The following is a 13,508-nucleotide window of genomic DNA, read 5'->3' as shown; positions in this document are numbered from 1 at the left end:
ATAATATCTTGAATCTTGTCATGTATGCTACCTGGTAATTCTGTGGTTTGTACATTAATAGTGAACAAATGTGCCCATAGCACCTGTCCTTTCTTCAATAATTATTTCACCCCAGTGGTTGTCATACTCTGTAGTTTGCCTTCTTCAGAGTATCCCTTCAAATCTACCCTTTTTCCTTTCACACTCACTTGTAGTCTATATGCAATAAAGTTAAATAGAATTGGATTGTGTTTTCTCATCCAATCCAATCCCAAGACTACATCACAACCCCCAATATCTAATAACCTCAGTTTGTGCTCAAATTCAATACCCTGAGTTTTCCACTTGAATTGAGGGCAAGAGTGGTAACTCATCAGGTTCCCTCCATTTGCCAAAGCTACCCACATTGGTACAGCTTCTTGGATTGCACATCCTAGTTGTTTGGCAATGCTACTAGCTATGAAGCTGTGAGTGCTGCCAATATCTGCTAAGATCATCAATACTTGTTTCCTATATACTCCCTTCTGTTTGATAGTTGTAAAAGTAATAGTCTCTGACAATTCATTGAGACTAATTGTCTCATCTATGATAGCTTCTGAATTCTTAACAGGAACTATCTCATTCTCCATTTGATCTTCTACCTCTAACTGCTCTTGTTCTGTTGTTCCTGACAGTATGTTGAGTTATTTATTCTTGCAAACATGCCCAGGGAAGTATATTTCCCCACACTTATAGCATTCTCCCCTAGCTTTTCTAGCTTCAAAGAGTTTAGTCACTGAGATTGAAGTCTGATGGTTATTCTCCTTCTGTACATAGATAGAAGGTTTGCTCCATGTAGTATTAACATAAGTACTTGGATGAGGGTTTTGTCTTCCTCCATACCATTTCTTCCTATTCATTGACTCCATTAATTCTTCCTTGTGTCTAGATTTTTCTACTACATGACTTAATGAATAAAGATCAAGCATTTTAACAGTATGTCTAATCTATTCCTTAAGCCCTTCTATAAAAAATCCCAGAAAAAACTCTTCAGGTATGGTTGGATGTTTAATCAACACCCATGCCTTCAAATCTTCAAACCTCTCCAAATATTCATTAACCGATCCATTTTGTTCTACCCTCTTAAACCTTCCTAGCAGATTTAGATTGCTATTATCAGCATCATTAAATGTTTTACAGATTTCCTCCACAAATTCACCACATCTAACAGTACCCCTACTCAATTGATAAGAAAAATATCATGCCTCTGCTCTACCATTCAAATGCAGTACAACAGTCTCAAGTTTATGTTGTGGATCAATTATATGATTGTAATGAAAATACCTTTCGCAACCAAGCTTTTGGATATCCTTCTTCGAAGTAAGGGCAGTCGATTTTGGAGTTGGAATTGCTCGAGTGAAATCGCCCCACAGGGATTTCATGATTCTCCATCATTCTACCTCTACTACCAGATCCTTCTATTGTATGAGCAGATGTTGGAGCACTTCCCAAAATTCCATCCTTGCTTGTCCATCAAAAGATCGAATTTGTGATTCAGTTCATCCATTTTAGAGTCATTCGACTCTAGCTTTTTACTAGTTTCTGCCATGTAATTTTGTAATTGATTATCCAGTTTTTTGACACTTTCTTCTGTAACTTTGGATCTGATTTCTGGTGTTGTCATGGTGCCAGGACTTGCTCTGATACCAACTTATAATAGACTAGTAATTATCTTTCAAGAAATGAACAGAATTGAAGAAATGAGAATGAGGAACCCAAGCTTTATTGATCAACTGTCAAAGAAACAATATTACAATGAATCTACTAAATTAAGTACAATAGTTCCACCATAGCTACTGAACAATAGTACTTGAAAGAGAAGAAGAAGAAGAAGAAGAAGAGAAGTTGGTTAGAAATTTACAGAGAGAAAGTAAAGAGAAGGATAGGCAGTTGGGATTGTAACAGAATTGTACCGTATAATGCTTGGGTTCTCAGTTCCTTTTGCAGGTATTTATTGTTGAATGGTATTGAGCCTCATTAGTTGATAAGATGGAGTTCATTATTAAACAGTTGAAGCCCATCAGTTGAAGCCCCTTCCCTATCTAGCCCAAGTCTCCAAGATAAGAAGGCTACTTTCCTAATTAGTCACTTAGGAATCTTCGAACATTACAAAAAGAAAAGGCATATATACTTGGAAAGGAAATACCATTAAATCAAAGAAAGAGGGAAAATAGAAAAATATTTTATAAATTTGGAAGAGTGTGATGAGTAAAGAAAGACTAATGATAGTAATGTTGCTGCTATTACGGGCATGCGTTTTTTCCCAAATCTCTCTACTCATTTGACATAATCATCACTCCATCTCTCTCAACTTTTTAATGGAAAGGTAACAATAAAACTACTTTCCTCGAAATATTATTAATTTATAGAAAATAATCTAGAACAAATGGTATTTGGTGTATACATATATTGGGGTGGTTGGTACATTAATTATGTTAACAACTTCACAATATATAGTTGCACTTATTGGTTTTCCTGCAACAGATAAGTGCCTCAACAAAAAACAAAAAAGAACATACATAGTGTTTGAACCATACAAACATTTTAGCATTAGTCAAATAATAAACGTAAGAACACATACCACGTACCTATAATTTTTGTAAAAAAGTTTATCATGTGCGAGACCTATCTTTTAGGTTATTGAATTTGCGTAAATAAAAAACGAACAATATTTTTCTATGTTACATAACAAATGGTATTCGGTAAACATATGATGGTTAATTAATTATGGCTAGAAATTAAGAATAGTTGCACCTTTGGGTTTGCAATACCTACAAGAATAGATAACGGTATTTGGATTTCTTTGATTGTGAACGAGCTATAATTAAAGTGAGAATTACGATACGAAAATTAAATAATAATAAAATCGTTTAGTGGCTTAATGTCTTCGAGTGAGCTAGTAGTATTCTTCTTTAGATTAGAAGATTGAGCAAATATCTCTGTCCCATCTTGACTTATTGTAGATCGTATCAATATATCATGTTGCACTGTAATGACAATGGTCTCCTTCTCTTCAAATTTTTTTTTTTTTTTTTTTGGTTGCTTTGGGTTAAGTTCCGATGTCCCGTGAAAGTTTCATTTTCTATCATTGACTTAGAGTTTCAGTCGAGGGCAACAACAACAACAATTACGTCTCAATCTCATAATTTTAATCGGTCATACCACTTTCAATAAAAATATGTAGTATTATTACTTAATTAGTATTAGCACCCGCGTAGATGCGTAAACACTAATCATTTCGATAAATATAGATAATCATTGGATATTAATTAAAAAATACCATATGAAAAAGATTAACCATTTCTGAAATCTCATAATTATAATTTTTTTTTGGTACTATTCTCTCTGGTGTCATTGGATCCTAAAAATAGTCAAAAAAAAAAAAATAACTCATATTTATGACAAAAAACAATCAAAGATTGAGGCTATGAATGACTCTTTGGACTTACTCTTTTACTACTACTTGAACTCTTATTTGGTGTGTTGATATCTTTTAAAAAATATTTCTATTTTAGAATTTTAGTTTCTAAAACTTTATTTTTTAATTATAATTATTTTTATAATAATGTAAGTGAAAATATTATCCTTGATTCAAAACTCATTTAAGTCGGCTATCTAAAAATGTAAAAAATTCTTTAGCCAGTAAATTTTTTTCCTGTATGACTCCATTTTGATATTTGACATTAAACGTGTTAAATGTCTAAGTTATTTGAAGTATATATAAAGAACCTTGAAATTTAAACCTTCTAGATAATATATATATATAATCGTTAGATATTAATTAAAAAAAATACTACATGAAAAAAGACTAACATTTTCTCAAATCTCGTAGTGATAATTTTATTTTTGCACCATTCTCATTGGTGTCATCGTAACCTAAAAATAGCCACAAAGAGAAATAATAACTCATATTTATGGCAAAGAACAAAGGATGACACAATATGAACGATTCTTTGGTTACAACATGATTATTTTATTACGACTTGAATTCTTACTTGGTATGATGTTATCTTTCAAAAAAATATTTCTATTTTGAAATTCCAAATTCTAAAATTTTATATATATTTCATTAATTATTATCTTTATAATGATGCAAGTGAAGATATTATCCTTAAATTAAAATCCACTTTAATCGGCTATCTAAAAAATTTAAATGATTCTTTAGCAGAAAAAACTTTATTTCAGTATGACTCCATTTTAAGTTTATCGATCTCTAGCCACAAATTTTGAATTTTGAATATCCAAGATATACATAATTATTGTTCCCTGAATTATTAAATGTTAAATTAGTCAATTGTTATTATATAACATTGCATATATTATCTAAAAATTGCCAAGTAATTTTTTTTTGACATTATACTTGGCTTAACCTCAAAGTAAACTACTCAAATTGCATTTAAAATCAAATTCGAATATCATATCAGTTTGTTAGTAATAATAATTTTTTTAAAACAATACACAATGTAAATTAAAAAAATATTCTTAGATATCCTTATCTTATAATCTATGTATTTGAGTTGAAAAAAATATTTAAAATCGATGAGATCAGCTTCCAATTTTCTTATACTCAACAAAGATGCAAAATAAGAAGAAATTCGTTGTCATCTCTTAGTTATGATTTTTAGATTTTTCATACATTTTTTCGATATTTATTTTCTTTTATCTTATTTTTTATGTCATTCTTTTTTTGTTACAAAAATTTAATTTATTTTGCTATAAAAGGATGAGTTTTAATAGAAATTGTCTACATAAGAATTTTATTTATAATTTTAGTCTTTTGTTGAAATTCTTTCATATTTTTCTTTTGGCTTTATCTAATCAACCTAAATAGGTTCTCACCCAACCACTTAAATTAAAAAATTAAAGGACGTATAATTTATATATAATCCATATATAATATGTGTATAATCGTGTGTTGTCGATATATCATTTAGTTATATTAGCTATAAAAAGTAAACAATAAATCTGATCGGATATTTATGTAAATATTTCATAAGATTTCGGTTTCTTGATTTTATCCAAATTATGATTTCTATTATAATTATTTTAAAGACTCTCTACTAAAATTCAAAAATATCTTATCTATCTTTGAAGTAGAAAAAAGTAAAGAGTTTTTTAGAAATAAATTTGTTTACATTTTAAAATAAATATTTCACGCCATACCATTTTTCTTAAAAAATATACTTATACTTGAGAATCGCTATAAAAACTGTCAAATAGAAATCAATATACTTCTTGTTAAATTCGAGAAAAAAAATCTTTCACATAATCTAATGATTCAAAACTAATATTTAACGAAAAAAATATTTATACTTGCAATGTTGGCTTGACTACAGCTAAATGAAGAGGTTTTAACTTATTCCCTTCAATTCCTATAAAGTGCTAAACTAAAATTAATGATAGCAATTGTGTAGTCAAAGTTTTGTTATTTGTTTGATGTCCATTTATACAAATTGACTCTTCAAACAAATATTCTTCAAAAAGAAAAAAATATTTTTTTTAATATTAACTGATTTTTGTGATGTTTCTTTCTCATGTAGGTTTACTTCATTATATATGTAAATAAGTTTTTATTTTATTTTTAAACTCTTTTTTATTATCTGGATAAACATAGACATGCGCCCTATATATTAAATTTATTTTAAAGGAAATTCGCTTTATTCAAATCTAGCAAGAGTGTGTTAAAGAATTATAATTATAGGATTTTAAATGTGAAAGAGCTTTATAGTTATATGGATTTTTATTTTTTTGCCAGAGGCGAAGTAGTTTAAATAACTAGAAAAGATAACAAAAATTTCTAACATGATTGCATATGATCATTAACCATATATATATATACATACATACATACATATATATATATACATAAATAAAAGATATATTTTTTATTTTAATTCAAATTTAAAAACTTTATCTATAAATTCAAAATTATCCTTTAATTCAAATTCAACTTTTTAGATATATATGTATTTGACTAACATAGTCAAATATAGAATAAAATTACCATATACTATTGACATTTATTAGCTTGCCACTTGGCTTAATTATAATGTCGATTATATATGGCAACTTTATTCCTTTAATATATATACTAGTAATAGTACAAACTAATGCCAAAGAACCAAAAACAAGGACCAATTATCTGTTAGTCTTTTTTGAAAAAATAGATAAACATATTTTTGTAAAACAGTCGGACTTTTGTTGCCTAACATTCATATGATAAGCGTAGTTTACTATGCCGAATTGGTAAAAATTGTGTGGGGTAGTCACTTTTTAAAATGATATTTACTTTTTATTCAGCATTTTTAATGCTGAACAAAAGTAGCCACTAGTCTATTAAAATTAATATGAAAAGACGGTGTTACAATTTCTTCTATCTCTTTTCTGTCCATATTCTCTTCCTTGCCAATCTCTCCGTCTTCCTTTTCCAGTAACAACCACACATGGCCTCCACCTCCTACATCACATTCAAATCCCTTCAACAAACTCAACTCAAACTCTATTACTTCATTCGTTGCAGTAAGCATTCTTTAAAGTTTCACTCTTCTTTTCATACTCTCCTTTCTGCACCAACAAAATACACACTTGGAATTTTGCCCTCCATTCAAGTTAAAGCACGGGTCACTCACTTGGAAACAATATTGTCCTTTGAATCAGAGTGTTGAGATATATATTTAATCTAGGAATATAGCAAATTGCATTACTGCAATGTATAAGTCAGTTAGTTAAGAAAGTTAGTTAGGCTTCCAATAGTTAGTTAAGTTAGTTACGGATAGTTAGTTACATTTTCAATAGTTAGTTATAGCTTTTACTTTTTACTTGCAAAGTCCAGCCGGATCCAGCTGTTAGTATGTATATATAGGAGTACATTACTTGTAATTGTAGAGGATTTTATTCAGTTTTAGACAGCTCCAATTTCTAGAAGCTTCGCAAATGTCTATCTCTCATTTCCTCTGTTCTTTCCTCCATTAGAGCTCAGAGTTGAGCTCGAGGTTTGAGTCTGATTGTTACTCGTTTTGTCATGATATCAGATCCTTTCTCGTGTGTTTTTCTCAATCTCGATCACTGCCTACTCGATGTTGATCAGTTGTTGAGATCTAGGGTTCTTTTGTTTGTTGTTCCTGCAAATGACTGTATTGGTTCGATTGTACTGCATTAATTTTTGGTCCTTTGTTGATTGAATTTACATTCGTTAAAGTGATTCCTTGAAGCTATGGCTGGAGATCAAACTCCATTGGATGATTTAACTACTGCGAGCTACGTAAATTCACAAACTGCTATGGATTCAACCAATCCATTTTACATGAATCCTTTAGAGAATGCTTGATCTATGCTGGTTCCAGTGGCTTTTGATGGATATGGTTACAGATCATGGAAGAGAGGAGTCTCAAGAGCACTGTCTGTAAAGAACAAAATAGGATTACTAAATGAAAAATGCAAAAGGCCAGAACAAAATTCTCCTATGCTCAGTTAATGGGAAAGATGTGATGATATGGTTACTTCATGGATATTGAATTCACTGTCCAAAGATCTAGCAGATAGCCTACAATATGTGAAAGATGCTAAAGAGTTATGGCAAGACCTAGAGGACAGATATGAACAAAAGAATGGAGCTAAATTGTATCAATTACAAAAGGAAATCAATGATTTGACTCAGGGATCACTTGTCATCACTGGATGTTACCCAAAGATGAAGAAGCCGTGGGAAGAACTCAATAATTTGAATGCCAATGCACGCTGCACCTGCAACTGTACACGCGGAGCTAAGCAAGTATGCACATGCAGAACAAGATAAGAGGCTAATTCAATTTCTGCTGGGACTAAACGAGGTATACACAATAGTGAGAGGCAGTATCCTTATGATGAACTCACTGCCTTTATTAGCACAGGCTTTTTCCATCCTTATTCAAGAAGAAAAGCAAAGGGAAATGAGGCCACAGAGTCAGTTGCTTATGGAGTCCACAACTTCAAATGAAGGAGGAGTTGGCAACAACCATTTTAGGAACATAAATGGAAATGGATATAACAACTTCAAAACAAATTACAATGAGCAGACAAATAACAACACTACAGTAATGCATTTAGGGGAAACTACTCTCAGAATAGATCTCGTTTGCACTGTGATTTTTGCAAAAGGCCTGGGCATACCAAGGACAAATGTTACAAGCTACATAGATATCCACAACACTCACCACAGAGCTCATAGTAGTCCAAATTCAATAGAGGCAAACGATATGCTGCAAATGTATTTGGTGCAGCAAATGAGGGAGGAAACATTGAAGATGTTGACTGCAGTACTCATGAGCAAGGTCAAACAGTGCACAATTTGACAAATGAGAAATATGGACAACTCCTCAGCATCCTAGAAAATTTTCAAGCCAATAGCAACAACAACACAAGAGATCACTCTGGGACTGCCAATATAGCAAGTAGAACTGTAAATTTTGCAGGTATAGTTGCATGCTCTTCCTCTACTGAACCTGTATATCAATCATATGAAAACTTTAAAACTATTGTTGATACATAGATCTTAGACTCTAGAGCCACAAATCATATGACATTCAACAAATCTTCACTTACCAATACCAAAACCTTGATATGTCATTTCCTTGTTACCCTGCCAAATGGCTATAAAGTAAAAGTAACCTTGATGGGTGATGTAGTTTTGAGTCCCAAATTCACATTAAAAAGGGTTCTTTTTGTACCTAGTTTTAAATTCAACATGATTCCTGTGCATTCCTTGACTGCACAACTAGATTGTTTTGTCATATTCACTAAGTTTTCTTGCATACTTCTGCATGCCCCTTCACTGAAGAGGCCTCTGGAGATTGGTAAAAGCAACAGTGGTTTATACCTCTTCTCTGATCTGTGCAACAACAAATCCAATACATCTATGTCTCCAGTTGCTATTGTCGCTCATACATGTAGTACTTCTAGTCATTCTAGCTCACTTACTACTGTTCCCAACAACATTTCCACTGTTTAATTAGACTCCAGTTCTAAAACTTGTGATTCATCAGTGAATGTGGGTGATTCTAGACACCTATGTAATCATGTGAATACTTTGAATACAAATAATAATGATGGTTGTTCTATATGTTCTACTTCTCTGCATCGAAAGGATACTGTGGATCTTTTGCCCCCAGACAACCCTTTCTATGCCACATTTGCCCAATGGCAAGGCAAACAAGATTGCCTTTTCCAGAAAAAACCAACTTCACGACCAAAATATTTGAGTTACTACATGTTGACTTATGGGGTCCATACTACATTACAACTCATGATAAATACAGATATTTCATTATCCTTGTAGATGACTATAGCAGATCAACATGGACACATCTGCTGAGCTGCAAAAGCAATGCTCTACATATCCTAAAAGGATTTATTGCAATGATAGAATCTCAGTTTAATACCACAGTAAAGGCCATAAGGACTAATAATGGCTTGGAGTTTACAGAATCTGAAACTACTTCTTACCTATAAACAAAAGGCATCTTGCATCAAAGAACATGTCCCTATATACCCCAACAAAATGGGATAGTGAAAAAAAACACAAATACTTGCTAGAAACAGCCAAAGCCTTGCTTTTCCAGTCCAAACTACCTCTCAAATACTGGGGGGAGGGGGTGTATTCTCACCTCCACAGACTCCCCTCATCTTCACTTAAGAACAAATGTCCATTTGAGTTGTTATACAATAAGAAACCTACCTACTCACACCTTAGAAGCTTTGGTTGCATTTGCTTTCCCACAGTTCTCAAAAATCACTAAGATAAATTCGAACCTAGATCCATATCTCATGTATTTGTGGGATATCCTTTTGGGACAAAAAATTACAAGTTGCTAAATCTGGCCACTAACAAGATCCATGTATCTAGAGATGTTATTTTTCATGAGCATATATTTCCTTTTTCCTTATCCGCTGGTTCTAAAACCTCAACTACTTATAACAATGCCATTTCCCAGAATGCTTGGATTCATTCTTCTTATGAAACAAATAACTCTGCTACTACGTTAGGAGGATTAGAAAACATCCCTTACAATGATGTCAATATTGACACTCTCTTTACTGATCACACCCTCATGGACACATAGTCACCCAATGGCTCATATAGCTCAACTGATTAAGGCATTAATTTATCTCCTTCCCATATCTCTAATGATATCAGAAATCTTTCCAGCAATGATTACCAACAACTTTCACTGAACCCAATCATATAGAGGCATTCTAAAACACACAAAATACCTGCTTATCTAAAAGACTATGTCTTTGTACTTCCCAAGTCACAGCCTAACCGTATTGTGTCTCCTTCAAACACGATATCAACTGATAACCCACCATTCTTTTCATTCATCACATCCAGTCCAACTGCCCAACACATATCTCTTAATGCTTTAACTCATGATAGTCAGTAATTAGTTACTAATTTTTCATATGATTGTGAACCTGGTTCATACGAGGAAGTATCTCTAGATCCTACGTGGCAAGCAGTTATAATACAAATCACACTTGGGACCTTGTACCACTTCCACTAGGAAAGAGAACAATAGGCTGCAAGTGGGTTTACAAAGTGAAACATAAGGCAGATGACACAGTAGAGAGACTAAAAGCCAAATTGGTAGTGAAGGGATACACTCAACAAGCAGGTGTGGACTATACTGAAACATTCTCTCCAGTCGTAAAAATGACAACTATGAGGGCCCTAATTGGTACAACAGTAATGAAAGGTTGGGAGATGTACCAACTTGATGTAAATAATGTATTTCTCCATGGAGATTTACATGAGGAGGTATATATGCAAGTTCCACAAGGCTTTATGGTTGACAAATCTGACCTTGTGTGCAAATTGAACAAGTCTTTATATGGTTTGAAGCAGGCAAATAGGCAGTGGTATGCCAAATTGACCGAATCACTTTGTCCAAGAGGCTACACATATTCAATGTTAAACTACTCACTCTTTTCCAGAAAAAAGGGAAAATCAGTGGTTTTTGTAGCAGTCTATGTAGACAATGTTATATTAACTGGGATAGACACAGAGGAAATCCTTTCCCCAAATTTCCCCAAAGAGATTTTAGATAATACATTCAGAATAAATGATTTGGGGAAACTCTACTAATTTCTGGGAATGGAAGTGCTCGACACTACTGATGGTGTGATGCTTACTCAAAGGAAATTTGCTCAAGATTTGCTGAAAGAGTATCATTGTCTAAATTGCTCTCCAATGTCTTCACCTCTTGACTCCTCAGTCAAACTTAGAGCAGATGATGGGATGTTGCTAGAAGACCCATCTCACTATAGGAAGTTGATAGGGAAATTAAATTTTCTTACTAACACTAGACTCGACATTGCTTATAGCGTGCAACATTTAAGCCAATACATGCAATGTCCAAGGGACACACTTGAAAGCTGCCTCTCATGTTCTGAGATATCTAAAAGGGAATCCCAGCTTAGGACTATTCTTTTCCAGCACCAAAAACTACACAGTTAAAGGATTTTACGACTCAGATTGGGTAGCCTTCCCCGAGTCTAGAAGATCAGTAAGTGGTTTTGTTATAATGCTTGGGAGCACCCCCATCAGTTGGAAATCCAAGAAACAATCAACCGTGTCACTGTCTTCAGCGGAAGCTGAGTATAGATCAGCACGACAAGTAGTGGGAGAGCTGGTTTGGTTATTCAAATTGCTGCAAGAGCTGACTGTCCCCTTACAACTGCCAATACCAATCTTTTGTGACAGCTAAGCTGCACTACAAATAGCAAGAAATCCAGTGTTTCACGAGCAAACCAAACACATAGAAGTTGATTGTCATTTCATGCGGGATAAACTCAACGAAGGGCTTATTGATCTACATTACATATCCACTCATGAACAATTAGCGGACATCTTCACTAAGTCACTCACAGAGCTCAAACACTCATCTCTTCTTGGCAAGTTGGCGTGAGTCCCTCCCCTCCAACTTGGGGGGATTGGTGTTGAGATATGTATTTAATCTGGGAAGATAGCAGATTGCATTACTGCAATGTATAAGTCAGTTAGTTGAGAAAGTTAGTTAGGCTTCCAATAGTTAGTTAAGTTAGTTACAGATAGTTAGTTACATTTCCAATAGTTAGTAATAGCAATTACTTTCCACTTGCATAGTCCAGCTAGATCCAGTTGTTCGTATGTATATATAGGAGTAGATTGCTTGTAATTGTAGAGGATTTTATTCAGTTTTACACAGCTCCAATTTCCTGAAGCTTCACAAATGTCTATCTCTCATTTCCTCTATTCTTTCCTCCATTAGAGCTCATAGTTGAGCTCGAGGTTTGAGTCTGATTGTTACTCGATTTGTCACAAAGCAAGACATCACGCAGTAGAACTAATAATGAAATGTGTGGGTCATCACATGTTTTAAAATGAAATTCTACGTTTCCAGGCCTTAAAAACCTCTTTGAGCATCACCTCGATTTGCGTGTGCCGTCCGGGCACGTAGCCGGAAAGCCTAAATGTGAAAATTTGTGCAAAATGATAAATTTTGACTATAAAATGAATTAATTTGATTTCGGTTAATGTTTTGAGTAAACGGACCCAGACCCATGATTGGACGGTCTCGGTGGGTCTGTAGAAAAATGTGGGACTTGGGCGTATGTTCGGAATCGAATTCCGAGGTCCCAAGCCTGAGAAATGAATTTTTGAAGAAAATTGTTTTCTGAAATTGTTCATAAGGTTTGGAAATGAATTTTGATTAGAACATGTTGGTATCGGGGCCGTATTTTGGTTCTGACGCCCATATATGTCTTACATATGATTTAAGATAATTTTGTGAAGTTTGGTAAGAAATGGAATCCGTTTGACGTGATTCGGACCTTAAATACAAAATTTGATGTTTAAAGAAGTTTTGAGAAATTTCATTGATCTTGAGATTTAATTCGATGTTCATGATGTTATTTTGGTGATTTTATTACGCGGATAAGTCCGTAGGATATTTTTGAGGTTGTGTGTATACTTGGGTTGGAGCCCCGAGGGCTCGAGTGAGTTTTAGAAAATTACAGGTTTGCGAAGCCTGGCTCGTAAATACGATATCGCAAACACGAGCGGCTTGTCGCAATTGCGAAGAAAGCCCAGGCCAGCTCCCTCTCGCAAATGCGATATTATCTTCTCAATTGCGAAGTTTCCCATTTGGCCGGTGATCGCAAATGCGATGCTGTGTTTCGCAATTCCCAAGTCGCAAATGCGACATGCTGATCGCAAATGCGAAAGTTCAGTTTTCCCTGAATTGCAATTCCCAAGCTATTGCGAACCCCTGTTCGGAATTCTCACATCTGAGACCTGCAACTTTTATACTTAGACGATTTAAACTCATTTTTCACATCTTTTCAAAACACAAACTCCTTTGGGCGATTTTCCAAGAACAACTCTTTTTCCACATCGATTGTAAGTTAATTTAAACTTATTTCCTTCAATCATTAACATCTTTTAACAAGATTTCAACTCAAAATCAATGATTTTC

The sequence above is a fragment of the Nicotiana tabacum genome, chromosome 3 (genome assembly GCF_000715075.1).
Source record: "Nicotiana tabacum cultivar K326 chromosome 3, ASM71507v2, whole genome shotgun sequence".
Classification (NCBI taxonomy): domain Eukaryota; kingdom Viridiplantae; phylum Streptophyta; class Magnoliopsida; order Solanales; family Solanaceae; genus Nicotiana; species Nicotiana tabacum.
This window is presented reverse-complemented; position numbering follows the sequence as displayed.